We start from the raw sequence: 18,194 nt of genomic DNA, 5'->3' as shown, positions 1-18,194 counted from the left end.
AAAGTTTTTTTTTTTAATTTTAGTTTTTGACAAGGTAATTATTTGATTTTGCAATTTTTATCTGTAGTAATATTTGCATTATAGTCCATTCAGGGACTGAAATTAACTTTAAGCTATATGGTTGGAATCTAAAAAATATAATACCTTCATATACCACATGGTCCTCTTCCATCATTTTTTCCAGTTTCTTCATTTGCAAAATGCATTCATAACTCTTCGTTTCTAAAAATCAGAATTATACCTGAGAGGAAAGAAAGACACATCACTTGCACTAGTGCCGATATATTCTAATTATTATTTCTAAGCACATACTTAGAAAAATGCCAGAAACAGACACAGAATCAGACATAAAGGCTAGGTTCAGATTAGAACAATTGTCCAGTTACTTTCATATTTATCTAGAGGACTGGTTCCCAAATCTCAAAGCTGTCAGATTTAACTAACAGCCATTTTATTAACATTTTCACAAACATTCATCTGCCTGTATGATAGAGCTGCTGTGTGGCTTGCTTGGAGTAAGCTGATCTGAGGAAGCGGAGTTGACGTGGTATGAATGGCAGCCTCTTCCCAGTCAGTCTTTAAGTGTCATGACTAAATTTCAGAACACTGTTTGCCTGACCTCAGCTAGGTAGTTCATCATATGATTTCCATGACTGATGCAAGCAGTCCAGAAGGACAGCTTCTAACACATTGAAATAATTTTGCTAGTGATAATTTTGTAGTGAGCCTTAGGACAGAACTGACTACCCCATTAAGTGGGCAGAAACTGGGTTGGCTGATCCAATCTCTAATTTTGGGCTTCATGTTTGAAATGCCATTCAGAAAGGACACCTTGCATTTTACTATGTCATCTAAAATTTAGTAGACATGTGAAGGGGGAATTGAGGGACCTTTGAAAAACTGGAACTTTTACCTTAAATGTACTCTGCTACAGATGTGGATTTGTTTCTCAAAGCAAAGCAGTCAATCATTTTGGCTTCAGTATGGCAGAGGGAGACATTAAGAGGATTGTTTTTGAACACTGCCAATCAATTATCTGAGTCATGGCTTTTTTAAAAAAGGTATGAATTGTTACTCATTTACTGTGTTCTAAGTGCCATATTAAGTGCTTTACATAGATTATCTCATTTAATCATTTCTATAACATTATGAGGCAGATCCAAATAGAATCTCCATTTTATAGGTGAGTAAATTCAGGCTTAAGTAACCAGTCCAAGGCCACACAGCTGGTAAGTGGGGATACAAGCCCAGGAAGTTTGGCTCTAGAATTTGTGCTTATTTATACCGTATATTTATTTATTTTTAGGAATGTTATCAAAATTAACTACTGTAATGGTGCAGTTGAACTGCCAGAATAATGGCTTAGAATAAAGTATGAGTGGGTCATTTTGGGGCACTTATCACATTGGAACCACTGGCATTCAAAGATCTGTTCCTACCTATATAGTTTAGCAACTGCAACTAATTCATCTCAACAGAACTGAGTTTACTACCCAGAAGGACCATTTAATAGTTTTCAGTGGGTGGTTATTTCTTTCCAGTGGCAAGAATGATCAGAGGTTAATAGCGTGGGTATTAGGATCAATCAATCTTGAACTTAAATTAAGATCCACTACTTACTAGTTGTATGCTGCTGCTGCTAAGTCGCTTCATTCGTGTCCGACTCTGTGCGCCCCCATAGACGGCAGCCCACCAGGCTCCCCTGTCCCTGGGATTCTCCAGGCAAGAACACTGGAGTGGGTTGCCATTTCCTTCTCCAATGCATGAAAAGGGAAAAGTGAAAGGGAAGTCACTCAGTCGTGTCCGACTCTTAGCAACCCCATGGACTGCAGCCTACCAGGCTCCTCTGTCCATGGGATTTTGGTGATCTAAAAGAACATCATGACTGCTGCTGCTAAGTCACTTCAGTTGTGTCCGACTCTGTGTGACTCCATAGAGGGCAGCCCACAAGGCTCCTCTGTCCCTGGGATTCTCCAGGCAAGAATACTGGAGTGGGTTGCCAGTTCCTTCTCCTCAATTCTTAGATGCCATCTATAGTAAAACAATACCATAGATTATATAATAGTTTTAAGAGAAAAAAAAAGGCTTCCCAAGTGGTGCTAGTGGTAAAGAACCCGCCTGCCACTGTAGGAGACATAAGAAACTCCATTCTGTCTCTGGGTTGGGAAGATCCCCTGTAGGTGAGCATGGCAACCCTTCCCAGTATTCTTGCCTGGAGAATCCCATGGATAGAGGAGCCTGGCTGGGCTACAGTCCACAGGATCACACAGAGTCAAACACGACTGAGTGACTGAGCATGCATGCATGTTTATGATCCCCACCTTGTTAGTACTTTTGGGATTTACAGTATAATCTCAAGCCATATTTAGAGCATATAAGGATTTATGATATATTTTCACTTTGGTTTAACTCACAGTTTGCTTTCTTTTTCTTCATTTAACTGTCCTTAAAGTTCAACAGAAGGCTTCCCAATGGCTCAGCAGTAAAGAATATGCCTGCCAATGCAGGAGATGCCAGTTTGATTCCTGGGTGGGGAAGATCCCCTGGAGAAGGAAATGGCAACCCACTCTAGTATTCTTGCCTGGGAAATCCCATGCACAGAAGAGCCTGGGTGGGCTACAGTCCATGGGGTCTCAAAGAGCTGGACATGACTTAGTGACTAAACAGCAGCAACAGAAGTTAAACAGCTCCTTCTGGAAGTCAGCCAAAAACTTCTGGCAAAAAAGTATTTGATCCTTTGGTGATGTTTAGTGGCTAAGTCATGTCTGACTCTTTAATGACACCATGGACTGTAGCCCAACCAGACTCCTCTGTCCTTGGGATTCCCCAAGCAAGAATACTGGAGTGGGTTACTATTTCCTTGTTCAGGGGATCTTCCTGATGCAGGGATCGAATTGGTGTCTCCTGCATGGGCAGGTGGGTTCTTTACCACTGAGCCACTGGGGAACCCATTTGATCTTTTAGGTTGTGTAGTTTGTTACATAAAGTCTCCTAGATTTGGAAATCCTATGATCCAGTCGAGGGGTTGGCAAACTACAATTCACAGGCCAAACCTAACCCACCTAATGGTCTTGTAAATAAAGTTTTATTGGAACATAACCATGTCCATTATTTTTTATATTGCCATGGATACTTCTACATTTGTTGTTATTGTTGTTGAGTTGTGTCTGACTCTTTGCGACCCCTTTGACTGCATCACACCAGGCTTCCCTTCCTTCACCATTTCTAGGAGTTTGCTCAAACTCATGTCCATTGAGTCTGTGATGCCATCCAACCATCTTATCCCCTGTCATCCCCTTCTCCTGCCTTCAAGCTTTCCCAGCATTAGGATCAGAAGTGAGTAGTTAAAATACTAGGCATTGTTTGAGGCAAAATCAAGCTTACTGGAGTAACACAAGAACATAAACCTGAAAATAAACTATTTTTCATATGGGAAAGTCCCTAGCTTCATTCCACTTTCTTGTTACATTATTATACACCTCTATTAAAATGTAAGCTCCATGAGCACTGGACTTCCTTTTTCTACTGTTTTATCCTCTGTGCCTGGAATAGTAGATACTCAGTAAACAAGTGCAGAATAAATGAATGAATATGTCATTGACTTTGGAAACTGTGGGGAAAGGGACAAGGCAAAGACATTATCTCTGATGAAACTCCCTTTGACTATTTTCATATATCAACAACTGAAATTTACCAAATAAATAACAAGAGTAAGAGTTGAGGAAGTCATACATTGAGGTTCCCACAGTGTCAACTTTTTATTGTAATCCTTGGTTTAAGACCACTTGCTCAGTTTTTTCTGCTTGTATTATTCAAGGACACTTTATTATAAATGAAAATAGAAAAAAAAAAAACTGCAAAGAGGAATTTGCTAGTATCATTTGAACAAGGATTACTCACTTCTGTTTCTTTCTGAATATTGGTGTCATTATCTTCTAGTGTAGACTGCCCTCTTCTTAGGTTAGAGGACAAAGTTGCCAGGAATCTCAGATTCACATCTCAGTCCCCCACAGCCAGAGAACATGTTTCTCTCAGTCCATAGGAGAGACGTTCATCTAATCCAGCCTCCCCTTATCATCACTGGAATTACCATTTCCTTTACTTCATTTCTCACATGGATTCTATCTGTGGCCTTCCTCATCCATTCCCTGCTCCCCTTTCAATTCATTTCCCCAAGCTTACAAGGTCACTATTTTGCTTAAAATCTGCCAGGATTCTTCTCATTCCTTTCATACCAGCACCCAAGCTACTTTCATAGCACACGCAGCCCTCTTTAATTTCATCCAACTTGGTTATCCAAGTTCATTTTTCAAAATCTCCACCTTATTGCCCTCACTAAACCCTGAACTCTAGCCATACTGAGTTATTTACTTGAAATTCCCCACTAATGGCCCTATCTGGAATGGCTTTCCCACCTTCACTTGATTCATTGACAGTTCATTTCAGTTGCTCAGTCATGTCTGACTTTTTGTGACCCCATGGACTGCAGCACGCCAGGCTTCCCTGCCCATCACCAACTTCTGGAGCTTGCTCGAACTCATATCCATCGAGTTGGTAATGCCATCCAATCATCTCATCCTCTGTCATCCCTTTTTCCTCCCTTCAACTTTCCCCAGTATCAGGGTCTTTTCCAATGAGTCAGTTCTTCGCATTAGGTGGCCAAAATATTGGTTTCAGCTTCAGCAGCAGTCCTTCCAATGAATTTTCAGGACTGATTTCATTGATGTCTAAGCATCCTTAAAGATCAGCTCAGCCATCACTCCTGGGAAGTCTTTTATTTTCCCATCTGTGAGATATCCTTCTTATCTGTTCCCACAGAATTTTGTTTCAGTCTATCATACCAATTAGAGTATTTTTATTATCTGGACTCAATTGTCTCACAGATGAGACTGTGAACTTGAGGGCAAGAAGTGTGTTTTCTATTTTACCAGTACCTAGCATATATTCTTATCAAGATTTATTGGGCAGGCAAATAATTGCAAGCGTGAATGACTTAGCAGAGTTACATTAACAAATGAAAGAGAATTTTATCTCATAGACTATAAATATCAGCATTTCCCATGATTAGACAGATGTGGATATATTCGTATGTCTCAGAAGTCTCATTTAAAACAAAAAAGTATGAGAAACAGTTGGGTATGGGCATTAAATGCAAACTGTATGGGCATTGAAACCTGACCAACTAGGTTGAGAGGGCTTTCCTGGTGGCTCAGATGGTAAAGAATCTGCCTGAAAGGCAGGAGACCTGAGTTCAATTCCTACATCAGGAAGATCCCCTGGAGAAGAAATGACAACCCACTCCAATATTCTTTTCTGGAGAATTCTATGGATAGAGAAGCCTGGCAGGCTACAGTCCACGGGCTCCCAAAGAGTCAGACACAACTGAGCGACTAACACACACACACCCCTAGGTTAAGAACTCACCACTTTTGCCTACTGCTGCTGCTCAGTCACTTCAACTGTGTTCGATTCCTTGTGACCCCATCGACTGTAGCTCACCAGGATCGTCTGTCCATGGGAGTTTCCAGGCAAGAATACTGGAGTGGGTTGCCATGCCCTCCTCCAGGAGATCTTCCTGACCCAGGGATGGAACACATATCTCTTACGTCTCCTGCATTGGCAGGTAGGTTTTTTACCACTAGTGCCACTTGGGAAGCTCTTCTGACTACTACTTACATGATTTGGGGCAGCTTACTTACCTCTCTGTGCGTTAGTTTCCTCATTTATTCAATATTTTGTTAATAGTAGTAGCTAGTTTATAGGGTTGTGTGTGCATTAAACCAGATAGATTGTGCAAGGAACTTAAAGTGTTGTGTGTTACATAGTAAGTTGCTGAATAAATGTGAACTTTAATAATATTGTTTGTTATTGTCTAACTAAATTTTATGCCATGGCCAGAGTCTATGCTAGTAAGAACTATCTTCTATAGATATAGACATGTTCAAATTTGAATTTTAAAAAGTCAAACAAATAAACAAATGAACAAAACTTCACAGAATTACTACCTCAAAGTTATATGGCATATATGCTGATGTGGCAGAAGAAAATTAATTTTTAGATTGGCACAAAATTCAATTAACCTAACCATCCTAGTTAGTATGCAGATCACCTCCAACTGGCAAAATGTATTACTGCAGCAATTTTGAGTGGGGTTATTGCTTTTTTAGTTATAGTTTTAAAGTGAGTTTAAAATATATCAAAATTTATACCAAAAGTTTGCAGAGTGTTCCAGAATGTTTGAATAAGTTGGGGATTTTAAAGATCCTGGTTGAAACTATTGGTCTAGATGAGCATTATCTTTCAATCAAATGCTTTTGTTTAACCTCTTAGTATTGTGTGTATGTGTATGTGTGTGCTTGTGTGCATTTTGTATGTACATTTAGTCATAATTATCCACTGGTAACACTCTCTGGCTTTTAGTGCTCTTTAGTGGCATCATATTCAAACTGCAGGAGCAGGTATAGAGGAGAAAATATTACCTTTAATGTACTGAAGACAGAATAAAGAAGTTTTGAAATCAGTGATTTAATACACTAGGTCTAGTAAAATTCTTTGCATACCTGGTGATGGAACTGGAGTGGGTTGCCATGCCCTCCTCCAAGGAATCTTCCATAACAGGGATTGAACTGGCGTCTCTTATGTCTCCTACATTGCAGGCGGATTCTTTACCCACTGATCCACCTGGGAAAGCCAGTATTCTTGTCTGGAGAATCCCATGGACAAAGGAGCCTGAAAAGCTACAGTCCAGAGGGTTGCAAAGAGTTGGACATGACTGAAGTGACCAAGCATACATGCAAAATCAAAATGGGACTTTTCACATTAATGAAACTGAGTTTATAAAAATCATGTAAAATCCCGCCTATAAACCATATTATAAAGTCCTCTAACCCAGTCATTTGTTAAGAAAAGTGTAGATATTTGCTTCTGGGTAAGTGATTAAGAAATCTACTTAAAGTGTTGTCAATAAGGAGTTAAATTTGAAGCTGTTTTGTTTTAAATGAATGAAGCCGATTATTAACTTTAGAGCTTTGTCTTCACTTTGCATTGTAGCACATGCATTAGAAAACAAACATAACCCTGGTGGTTAAGGATATAGGTATTTATATTTTTAAAGGAAAAGAAAATGCTTTTTAAAATCAGATATATACACACAAACATTATATAAATAAAATGCTTACTGACTATGTGAAAAGATTGAGCACTTATTTAATAAGTCTGAAAATGCACAATGGGTGATATAAAATGCATATAAAATTAAACCAAGCAGGTACATTAATCACTGCCACCAGGACAAATGAATTCAAGCAGCAAACATTTATTTAAATGACCTGCGGCAGGATGGAGGAGAATAGCAGAAGATAAAAAGCATTAGGAAAAGTTTATAGGTTTTTCACTCACCAAATACCTTAGGGGTTAGGGGAAATATAGTGGGAAATGAGCAGACCTATTTGGCCTTCTTTCTGACAGAGATGGAGAAAAGGGGTTAGAAGGGTGGCCATCTTCTTAATGACCTAATTGTAAATCCATTTGTTTTAGAAGGCTAATCTGTTTTTATTGTGTCAGTATAGATGACTTGGATAATTGCTGGCCCCGTGGCTCCGAAGTGATCAGATGGCACATTATAAATTGGAAGGTAGCCAGGTCTTGCCCAATATAGAGTTGGTTAAAACCCTTGATGACATAAGTGTCTGATAAATAAAATATACCTTGTCAGTGAAAGCTTAGCTTGATAATTTGATTGGAGAGCAGGTTGTTTCATGTTTGAAATCCTCCAAGCTGTGAAATACTCGGAGTTGAATCCAACTCAAGAACAAATTCTAGTAAGTTTGGGTAAAGTCTATTTTTTTCACTTTCAAGAATTACCTCTTAAACTGGCTTAATAAAGAAGCCTGTCATCCGTCTGTTATCTTAGAATTATCTGAAAAATGTGGCTTTGATAAATTAAGTGTAAATGAGACATAAATGCATCATAAATTGTGGGATTAGTTTTCTCATGAAAGATATAGAGATTCCAGAGTTGAAGATGAAAAAAAAATTTTTTTTTGGCAATCACAGTTCTTGCATTGGGGTTTCTATAATACCTTTATGATGGTCTGTTTCCCTCTCACCCTTTCTTCTCATGGGATTTGTGTACCTAAGAAGTGTTAGGGGCCTCTTGTAGGGCTGTGGAATGACACTGACCCTATTTAAATCAGCATTAAAAGGGGAACAAGAGAGCAGCTTTCACTTTCTTTAAAATAGTATGTGAAATTCTCATACATTAATCCTCCACCCATTTTACACTGTCCCTTAGTGGGGTGATTAGGAGAGAAAAAAGAAAACAACCCTAAAAGTAATCTACAAATTTTATCAATACAAATGGTGCTCTTCATAACCAGAAGCATATAGCCTCAGCAACCGACCATGTCTTTAGGGAGTTCACCTCCATGCAGTAGTCTTCAAACCCCTCCCCCTCCAACTCACAATTCAACATCACAAAACCCTCACATAGTTGATTCACCAATATATTTATGGGTGTCTGGGTGAAGTTAGAAGCAGCAGTATGCACATTTCTGAAAAGCACTGTTCACCTAGGCTCTCATTTGTGTCACACTGATTCCATACCAAGGACTATCTGTCTCACCAGGATCTGAGAGAGAAGATAAAAGAATCTATAACAGATCCCTGCTCTGTCCTGCCACTTGGTCCTCAGATTCATGAAGAGCACTTGTGCCTTACTAAATGCCTCTGCATCACTATTGCCCATCGGAAATGCTACTTTTCTAATGTCTTAATCCACTTCCACAACTTTCCTTCTCAATAGATCAACTCCTCCTACTTACCTATTCCTATCTTCTCACTATTCCCTTTCCTTCCCTCACTTTTTTTGCCCATCTCCTTACATCATTTGTTCCATCATTGTTACCTTCCTTCTCTCCATTTTTAGTGACACATATCGATGGGAGGAACTTTATGACTATTACTTTGGGAAGAGACTTTTGGAGAAAAAGACCAAGTATATCTTCTTAATGAACTTGAAGGTTTCCCGTCACAGTCCCCATGGCCCTTACCTGATCATAAGGAGCCAAATGGGCACTTGTAGCTCTAATATTGGACCCTCGTGGTCTCAGAAGATCTCATCAACCCAACCCACTCTAACCATCTCTTCTCTCAGATGAAGGAAACACAATAAAGTCTAACCATCTCTGTTACCATGGAAACAGAAGTTTGCTCCCCTGTCCAAGAGTAACAGAATGAAAAGAGATAATGCCATTGACATAAGAATGGATTGTCATTGGCAAGAAAATAAGTAGCAAAAGAAGTGATTTTCAGGGAAGCCGTATTTTAACAAATCCAAGGGAGAATCCCTGAGACATGGAAGGTCAGGTAAGTGGTCTGAGAGCTACCACCTGACATAACTTCAATTGCAGAAGCAATGACTAACCTTTGTAACCTGGTTATATTCACTCTTCTCATTAGGAAAAAACCCTGAGGGAAACTGTACAGTCCTACTTACATGGTGGTTTCATATTTAGGTGGACTTCCTGAATTCTGGTGCTTCTTGTCTGCCAGTAGATATTCCCAAACAGGCAGGGGCTTCCTATAGGGAGAGAACAAGATTGGTGGTCAATCTTGACTCCTCTTCTGATCTCCTGTACCTTCCATCAGTCAACAGATCTTTTAAATTCTACTTCTGCCAGCCCCTCCCATCCAGCCTAATGCAATATCTTTCTGCCTCGTCCCTGTGACTCTGTTGACTGCACACCACCCCCAGATTGTCTTTCTTTAATTTGTGGGTCATATCTGTCCATTATGTGCCTGACCAGACAACTTGGTCATTTTACATTTTCTGCCTTGATTTCTACTTCTTCAGTATTTAGACACTCTGCTCTGAAAATTTTTGAATTTTTCTATCTTTGAACATCCTTATATAATATGAGACTGTGGGACACTTGAAAGCACAAAACACATTTTACCTATTTACCCAATGTTTTTCAGCATTACCTTTACATCTCTAACAGCAGTTCTTGGCAAATGTGTTGTAATATTTGTTTAAGATATATAGAAAACCTCTGTTTATTTGATGAAGGAATTAAAGTTGTGGGAAATGGATTATCCCACTCTTCCCTAACCTGCATAAACCAGTGGAATAAAGCGTTCTTAGCACTTAAATAAAGAAAAGAGGATGGGAAAAGGAGAAAAAAAATGAACCTCCCAGCTAGTGGATCTCTCCCACCTCTGGATGCCAAACTTGATGCTTTCAAGATTAAGGCATTTACCTTTGGCATGGAAAAGAATTAATGACTTCTCCAGACAATGACTTGAATACTGCTGGGTATAGCTCATTTGAAGAAGAAATTCAGAAGGACCACATTGAATCTCAGGGCATTTACTGAAAAAATTAGATGTATACCACCGCAATTCCATTCCTTGTCTTGAAACTGAGCAGGATTCTGCAGGGCCTTCCTAGGGACAGGGCCACCTCTCCCTGTGTCCTCTGCCTCTTGTTTGCAAAAAAAAATTTGGCCTCCTGGGCCTTTCCCAAGTTCCAAAGGATAAATTTAACCAGAGAAGTGAGAAAATGCAGAAACAAAGAAAAGCAGTCAAGAAAGACACAATGCTGATAACCTAGTCATAAAACAAAGTCAGAGCCTTCTAATTCCTCCTCAAGGACTGTAGATAGTATCCTGAGACATATCCTTGGGTTGTTTGGCAGAGATTAAACCCCTTACCAGGTGGAGGAAGTTAACTGCATGCTGATCACCAGAATGTAGACCCCAGACTGGTTGGAACCAGAAGGTTGATGATTGAGTTTCTTGAAACATCACCCGATCACCTCACCATCAACCAATTAGAGAAGAGCAAGAGCTGATCACGTACCTCACAACCCTCTTTCTCCCTTGCACTGTCTTAAAAAACCCTTTCCTGCAAGTCATTGGAGAATTCGGGTCTTTTAAGCATGAGCTTCCTCTTCTCCTTGCTTTGACTTGCAATAGATACTTACTTTGCTTCACCTCAACCTGATGTTAGTAGACTGGCTTTCCTCCATGTCAGGTGAGTAGACCCAAGTTCAATTTGGAAACAGTATGTGGATTTTCCCTGTTATTTTTTCTTCCCCTTCCCCTGCTTCTGGCTAAACTATAGATTTCACTATTTGAACCTGGATCTGAAGTCTGATTGACTTAGTTATCATTCTATTGAGCGTTTTATCTGTTTACTATGATAGACTGTATAAATATTTGGTGCCTCCCCAGGCAAAAGGATGATACAGGGTTGGCCAAGAAATTCATTCGGATTTTTCTGTAAGATGTTATGGAAAAACCCAGGTGAATTTTTGGCCAACCCAATACATCCCCATTCTGTTGCGCTTGGGCAGTGATCTAACTTGTTTTAGCCAATGAAAAGAGAGCTGCAGTGAGATGCATCACCTCCTGGCAGAAGCTTTGAGAGTCAGCAGGTTTGTCCATTATATCCTCTTTTCCCTGATCTTTAATCAGGGAAGCCTGTGTCAAGATGAAGCCTTCATCAGCCCCAATCCCTGAGTAACTACCACAAAGGGCCCTTTTGGTCAAATATAATTCACATAAAGCATGAACAAAAATAAACTTGTTTTTAAACCACAAAGATTTTGGAGTTGTTTGTTAGTGCAGAATAATAGCCTATTCTGCTTGATATAATTATGTAACAAAGATGATTAATAACAAAATCTGAAATATTTGTGTTCTAGTCTCAATGATAAGTATGAAATTTTACCTAATCTGATACATTTGAACTATAAAAACATATTCCATATGATATATACTTCTACTAAGGTAAAATAGTCATTAACCATATTCTTTAAGAGATTCCCACAGACAAGCTTCTTTCTACTCTTTCCAAGGTGAGATACTTCTGAGCAAGGGCTTCCATGATGGCTCAGCAGTAAAGAATCTGCCTGAAATGCAGGAGACACAGGAGACTTTGGTTTGGTCCCTGGGTTCCGAAGATCCCCTGGAGAAGGAAATGGCAACCTACTTCAGAATTCTTGCCTGGAAGTCCCATGGAGAAAGGAGCCTGGCAGGCTGTAGTCCATGGAGTCTCAAGGAGTTGGACACGACTGAGTGACTGAGCACACACACATGCACACACATACTTCTAAGAAAAACTGTAACTCCACAATGTTCCTTCACTGGTTTTCCTTGATAAATGAGTCCATATCTTATTACATCGCTGTTGTAATGGGGTTGTTCTCCCAATGCATTGTTCTCCCAATGCAACCCCTGACACACAATAGAAAATTAATAAATGTACATTCAGTTAATTATTCTAGCAATGATGTAATATTTGTCCATGCTGCTGTTGCTTCTGCTCAGTCACTTCAGTCGTGTCCGACTCTGTGAGACCCCATAGACGGCAGGCCACCAGGCTCCCCTGTCCCTGGGATTCTCCAGGCAAGAACACTGGAGTGGGGTGCCATTTCCTTCTTCAATGCATGAAAGAGAAAAGTGAAAGTGAATTTGCTCAGTCATGTCCAACTCTTAGTGACCCCATAGACTGCAGCCAACCAGGCTCCTCCATCCATGGGAGTTTCCAGTCAAGAGTACTGGAGTCGGGTGCCATTGCCTTCTCCAATATTTATCCATAGCAGATGCTAAATAAATGTTTGTTGAACTTAGTTGAACTATATTGGAATATAATTCTAAAATATTTTGGAAATGTAAGCATTTTGTATTTTTGTGATCAATCTAACACATATCAGATAAATCTTTTCTTCTCCATCAAAATGTATAAGTGCATTTTTCAATGTTTAGACCCTATTTGTATGGTTTTATTGAAAAGCAATTTAAATTCCATAATTAGATAAAACTCCCTCATTTATAGGCAGCGTGGCAAAAATTTTCAAATGTTAGATAGTATATGTCTCACCTGACAGGCTTTTTATAACTGGATATTCCTGGGTTTGATACTCAGAAATTATGATTTTATAGGTCTTGGCTGAACCTGCATTTTTAACTAGTGCCCCATGGTGATCTAATGCAGGTCATTTGTGGACTCCTTTGAAAAATAATCTACCAGACCAGTGCTTCAAAAGCTTTACCATGCATTGAAAGGTTGTTGCTGAACCACAAAAGACGCCAGGATTCTTGGCCTCTGGAGGTGAGTTCAATCTGGGGCCAGAGACAAGGCTTGATCTCTCAGAGCCTTTGTGTAATAAAGTTTTATTAAAGTATAAAAGAGATAGAGAAACCTTCTGACATAGACATCAGAAGGGGGCAGAAAGAGTACCCTCTTGCTAGTGTTAGCAGTGGAGTTATATACTTTTTAATTATTTATTACAATGAATCAAAAGAATGTCTGGAGGTTGTAAAGATCTTACTAGACCCACTCCCATAATTTACATGTTAAGATTACAGGATTAGCCAGAAGGTTTTTTCCAGAAAATGTCCTCAAGCAGGATACATTATTGTTATATAATCCTAAGGAATGTAGAGGAAAAAAAAGTTTGTCCTTTCCTCCTCCTTGAGAATTCCAGACCCGTCTCTCCTTGGGGACCCCTGGACTTCTTATCAACCTGCCTAGGAATTGATTCTCTCAGCATCCTGATGACCTGGGGGCCCAGTTAAAATGCAGATTCTGATTCAGTAGTTCCAGGACCAGGCCTGAGAATTTGAATTTATTAATTTTTCTCAATAATAATTTTATTATGAATATATGCAGAAATTATAATACTCTAAATAATTTATATAAGGAAAATATGTAATTGAATTTCATTTTCCTTGTTTTTTTTCAACTTTTATTGGTACTACTAGAAAATTTTAAGTTCCTAATTTGGGTCCATCATATTTCTTCTTCTTTTTTTTTCTATTGGAGTGTAATTTCTATGAGAATCTGTATTCTAAACAAACTTCTCGTGGTTGCTGGTGCTGTGGATTCTCAAGCCACACTTGGAGCAGGAAAGAAGTAAAGAAAAATACATTTCATTTTTCCCTAAGCTTGTGGATAGATATTTGCACCTGTTCCATAATTATTTTGAATTTTAAAATCAGTTTGTGCTTGTCAGTCAATTGCTTAACTAGATTACACACTGCCTGAGGCCAGGAAGCAGATTAATTATACTTTTTCTCTCTTCCCCCCTTAGCTCCCATCTTAGTGCTGAGCAATCCCCTAGCAGGCACTCAATAAGTCTGGTTGATTGATTGATGAAAGTACCAGAGAACAGCTGTAGAGCAACATGAAGTACATAATTATATGCAGTAAAATACCATTTTTACAGAATGGGTTTGGATCAATGTCAAAATGGATTTTCAGGGAAAATTAAAATTGACAGCATGCATTAAAATTTTTGAAAAACATCTTATTTGATTTGGGTATTGTATCAAACATGCCAATAAATCTGTTTCCCCTTTATGAATGATATGGATTATACAGAAACTCAATTTAAGGTTATAATTAAAAGTACACTAAGACTTTAACATCACTTGAGGTTGGTATTTTTGTTACAATAGCACTGCATAAAAACTAGAAACCCCCTTATTGTGTAAACAATATATACTTGTTAAGGAGATATAGTATAAGAAAGCGATCTTAGCTATAGATCCTAGCTTTAGACATAATTTGTTAGTCACTCAGTCATGTCTGACTGTCTGACTCCATGGACTGTAGTCCACCAGGCTCCTCTCTCCATGGAATTCTCCAGGCAAGAATATTGGAGTGGGTTGCCATTTCTTTCTCCAGGGGATCTTTCTGACTCAGGGATTGAAGCCCGGTCTCCCACATTGCAGGAAGATTCTTTTACCATCTGAGCACCAGAGACAGACCCCAGACATAATTTAGTTGAGATGAAAATAGTCTTGGAGAAATGAAACAGAATGGGGTTAATATTCTTGTAGCTACGTGATGCACTTTGCAGCTCTGGGTAGACTCTTCAACTATATACTCACTCATTCATCCACTCACATAATATTTATCGTGCGCTTGCTATGCTGGTGCTGTGTCAGCAACATATGCTGCCACCCTTGAGCTAACAGCTTAGTGCAAAATACAAGAGGACAGGCATCATAATACCGCACAGTAACGGCTAAGAATGGAGAAATTCAAGTTCATAAAGAGTCACATAACAATGACCTGAAGCCATCAGGGAAGGTTCCTGGAGGATGTGACTGTAAACTGAAATATGCCCGTTGGGATATCCCATATAGACTTTGGGACTGAGGCAGAAACTAGACAAATGGGGAGGAGCTGGGGGGAAATGAAGGAGGGAACACTGGGGGAAGTGTTTTTCTGGCTAAGGGAATACCTTGTGCTAGGGAGGTGACAGAGAGCTCAGTGGATTTGGTAAACTGGAACTGAATGATAAGGGTCACTTGACTGTTAGGTGTGAGGTGAGAGAAGGTCAAGATGGTGCTGGATGCTAACCAGGGGCCAGATTATGAAGTTCACTTAAACCATATTAAGGTTTGTACTTTATCCTGAAGACCATGGTTTAGATGGGAGGAGCATGTTCTTGTTTTTGTTGTTTAGTCTCTCAGTTGTGTCCAACTCTTTTGCGACTCCATGGACTGTAGCCCTCCAAGCTCCTCTGTCCATGGGATTTCCCAGGCAAGAATACTGGAGTGGGTTGCTATTTGCTTCTCCAGGAAATTTTCCTGACTCAGGGATTGAATCTGGGTCTTCTGCAATGCAGGCAGATTTTTCACACCTGAGTCATGGGGGAAGCCTGGGAAGAGCATGGCTGTGTTTTTATTTTTAAAGAATTTAAAAAAAAAATTTAACATAGTTGTTGTATAATATTATATAATTTACAGATATACAATATGGTTATTTGGAATTTTTTAAGTTTATATGCCATTTATAGTTATGCAGGTCAGGAAGCAACAGTTAGAACTGGACATGGAGCAACAGACTGATTCCAAATAGGAAAAAGAGTATGTCAAGGCTGTATACTTCTATGCAGAGTACATCATGAGAAACGCTGGGCTGGAGGAAGCACAAACTGGAATCAAGATTGCTGGGAGAAATGTCAATAACCTCAGATATGCAGATGACACCACCCTTATGGCAGAAAGTGAAGAGGAACTAAAGAGCCTCTTGATGAAGGTAAAAGAGGAGAGCGAAAAAGTTGGCTTAAAAAAAAAAAAAAGTTGGCTTAAAGCTCAACATTCAAAAAACTAAGATCATGGCATCTTGTCCCATCACTTCATGGGAAATAGATGGGGAAACAGTGGAAACAGTGTCAGACTTTATTTTTTGAGGCTCCAAAATCACTGCAGATGAAATTAAAAGACGCTTACTCCTTGGAAGGAAAGTTATGACCAACCTAGATACCGTATTCAAAAGCAGAGACATTACTTTGCCAACAAAGGTCCATCTAGTCAAGGCTATGGTTTTGCCAGTGGTCATATATGGATGTGAGAGTTGGACTGTGAAGAGAACTGATCGCTGAAGAATTGATGCTTTTGAACTGTGGTGTTGGAGAAGACTCTTGGGAGTCCCTTGGACTACAAGGAGGTCCAATCAGTCCATCCTAAAGGAGATCAATCCTGGATGTTCATTGGAAGGACTAATGCTGAGGCTGAAACTCCAATACTTTGGCCACCTCATGCGAAGAGTTGACTCATTTACAACACACTAGCAAATCTAAAATAAAAGAAGGAGACTCTTCATAGAGGACAAATCTAGTGGCTATCAATGGGGAGAGAGAAGTGGGCAGAGGCAACATAGAGGGGGGCTTCAGAGATACAAATAATTATGTATAAAATAAGCTACAAGGATATATTGTACAATAAGGGGAACATAGCCAATTTTATAACTATCAGTTCAGTTCAGTTCAGTCGCTCAGTCGTGTCCGACTCTTTGCGACCCCATGAATCACAGCACTCCAGGTATCCGTGTCCATCACCAACTCCTGGAGTTTACCCAAACTCATGTCCATCGAGTCAGTGATGCCATCCAGCCATCTCATCCTCTGTCGTCCCCTTCTCCTCCTGCCCCCAATCCCTCCCAGCATCAGGGTCTTTCCCAAGGGCTGCCTTTCTTACTACATGCAATTTATTCCCTCTCCTGGGTTAGAGGGTGTCTTTATTTTAGGAAGTTCATGCTTGGAAGATGTTTGTGTTTAGGTGATACCACTCATGCATCCCTTGCATTCTCACTGTTTGTGTATGGGTCCAGCTACCCAGCTAGACTGTGACTTCCCATAAAGCATGGTTGTATTTTTTTTTTCAACTTGGTGTCAATCTTAGGGCATGTGTGGGTGCATGTGTACTCAGTTTCTAACTCATGTCCGACTCTTTGCAATCTCATGGACTATAGCCTGCCAAGCTCCTCTGTCCATGGGATTTTCCAAGCAAGAATACTGGAGTGGGTTGCCATTCCCTTCTCCAGGGGATCTTTACTGACCTAGGGATCAAACCTGGGTCTCCTGCATTTCAGACAATTCTTTACCCGGAGCCTCCACCAGGGAGGCCCTTTTTGGGGCATAACACTTACCAGCAATAGACTGAATAGAGAAGCTTGTTTAACAAAGTGAAGGTTTTCCATCTCTCATTACATATATTCAGTATGTGGGTACTGAATAAATTCTCACTGACCGTAAAACAGAGGATGGTGTCAAATAAAATCTGGGGTTAGGAAAAAGTATTAGATCTTTTCCATAGTCAAAGGATGAAAGAATGCAATTTAATTTAAATCCTTCTTGTCTTCAGGGGAAAAATCACTCTGGCAAGTACTATAAGCAATCTGAAGTCACCATGGCACAGCTGACTCAAAACAGTCATACCCATCCTACAAATCCAATTCAATTTCTCCTTTTGTCTGACTTAGCAAGGAAATTAACCAGACAAGCCACTGGGGTTTGTTATAATAATACTTCTTAGCATCTATATGGTTCTTTCTGGTTTCAATGAACTTGACTCACATTAATTACTTAATCACATAGACCACCATGAGGTGGAGAACCAAGGCTAGTTATCCCCATTTCTTGATAAGGGAATTGAAAATGCAAAGGGGTCTCTAGCTGCAGATTGTTCTGCCAGTCTGCCAGTTAAACTCAAGATTAACTCCCAGAAGGCTACTACACAGTTCATTAGCCCAAAATGTCTCAAGCTGAAAACTGTTCCAGAAGTTCAGGAAGAGAAAGGGCTCTGCATAACTGTAAGGGAGAACAGACAGAGTAGCCAGAATCATTGCCTCATTTCTCCTTTTTCCCTCTGAGCATGGAAACAATTTCATGGAGC

The 18,194-nt window shown here is 39.7% G+C and overlaps 2 long non-coding RNA genes across 2 annotated transcripts in view; one reads left to right on the top strand and one right to left on the bottom strand.

Annotated features, from left to right (window-relative positions):
- LOC133247626 (uncharacterized) overlaps positions 1–9,212 on the bottom strand; it is a 34,187-nt gene extending 24,975 nt beyond the window's left edge. Inside the window, exons 1-2 of the long non-coding RNA XR_009736458.1 lie at positions 9,051–9,212; positions 145–241 (exon numbers count right to left, since the gene is read on the bottom strand). This is a non-coding gene — a long non-coding RNA (uncharacterized LOC133247626). The remainder of the gene's footprint in view (positions 1–144; positions 242–9,050) is intronic.
- On the top strand, positions 9,194–14,478 carry LOC133247625 (uncharacterized). Its single transcript, XR_009736457.1, has 3 exons — positions 9,194–9,366; positions 13,000–13,116; positions 14,099–14,478. It is a non-coding gene; the product is annotated as an uncharacterized LOC133247625 (long non-coding RNA).
- The last annotated feature ends 3,716 nt before the right edge of the window (positions 14,479–18,194 follow it).

The sequence above is a fragment of the Bos javanicus genome, chromosome 5, assembly GCF_032452875.1.
Source record: "Bos javanicus breed banteng chromosome 5, ARS-OSU_banteng_1.0, whole genome shotgun sequence".
NCBI classification, from domain to species: Eukaryota; Metazoa; Chordata; class Mammalia; order Artiodactyla; family Bovidae; genus Bos; species Bos javanicus.
Note: the sequence above shows the minus strand (reverse complement) of the source record. Positions and strands in the feature narration are given on the sequence as shown.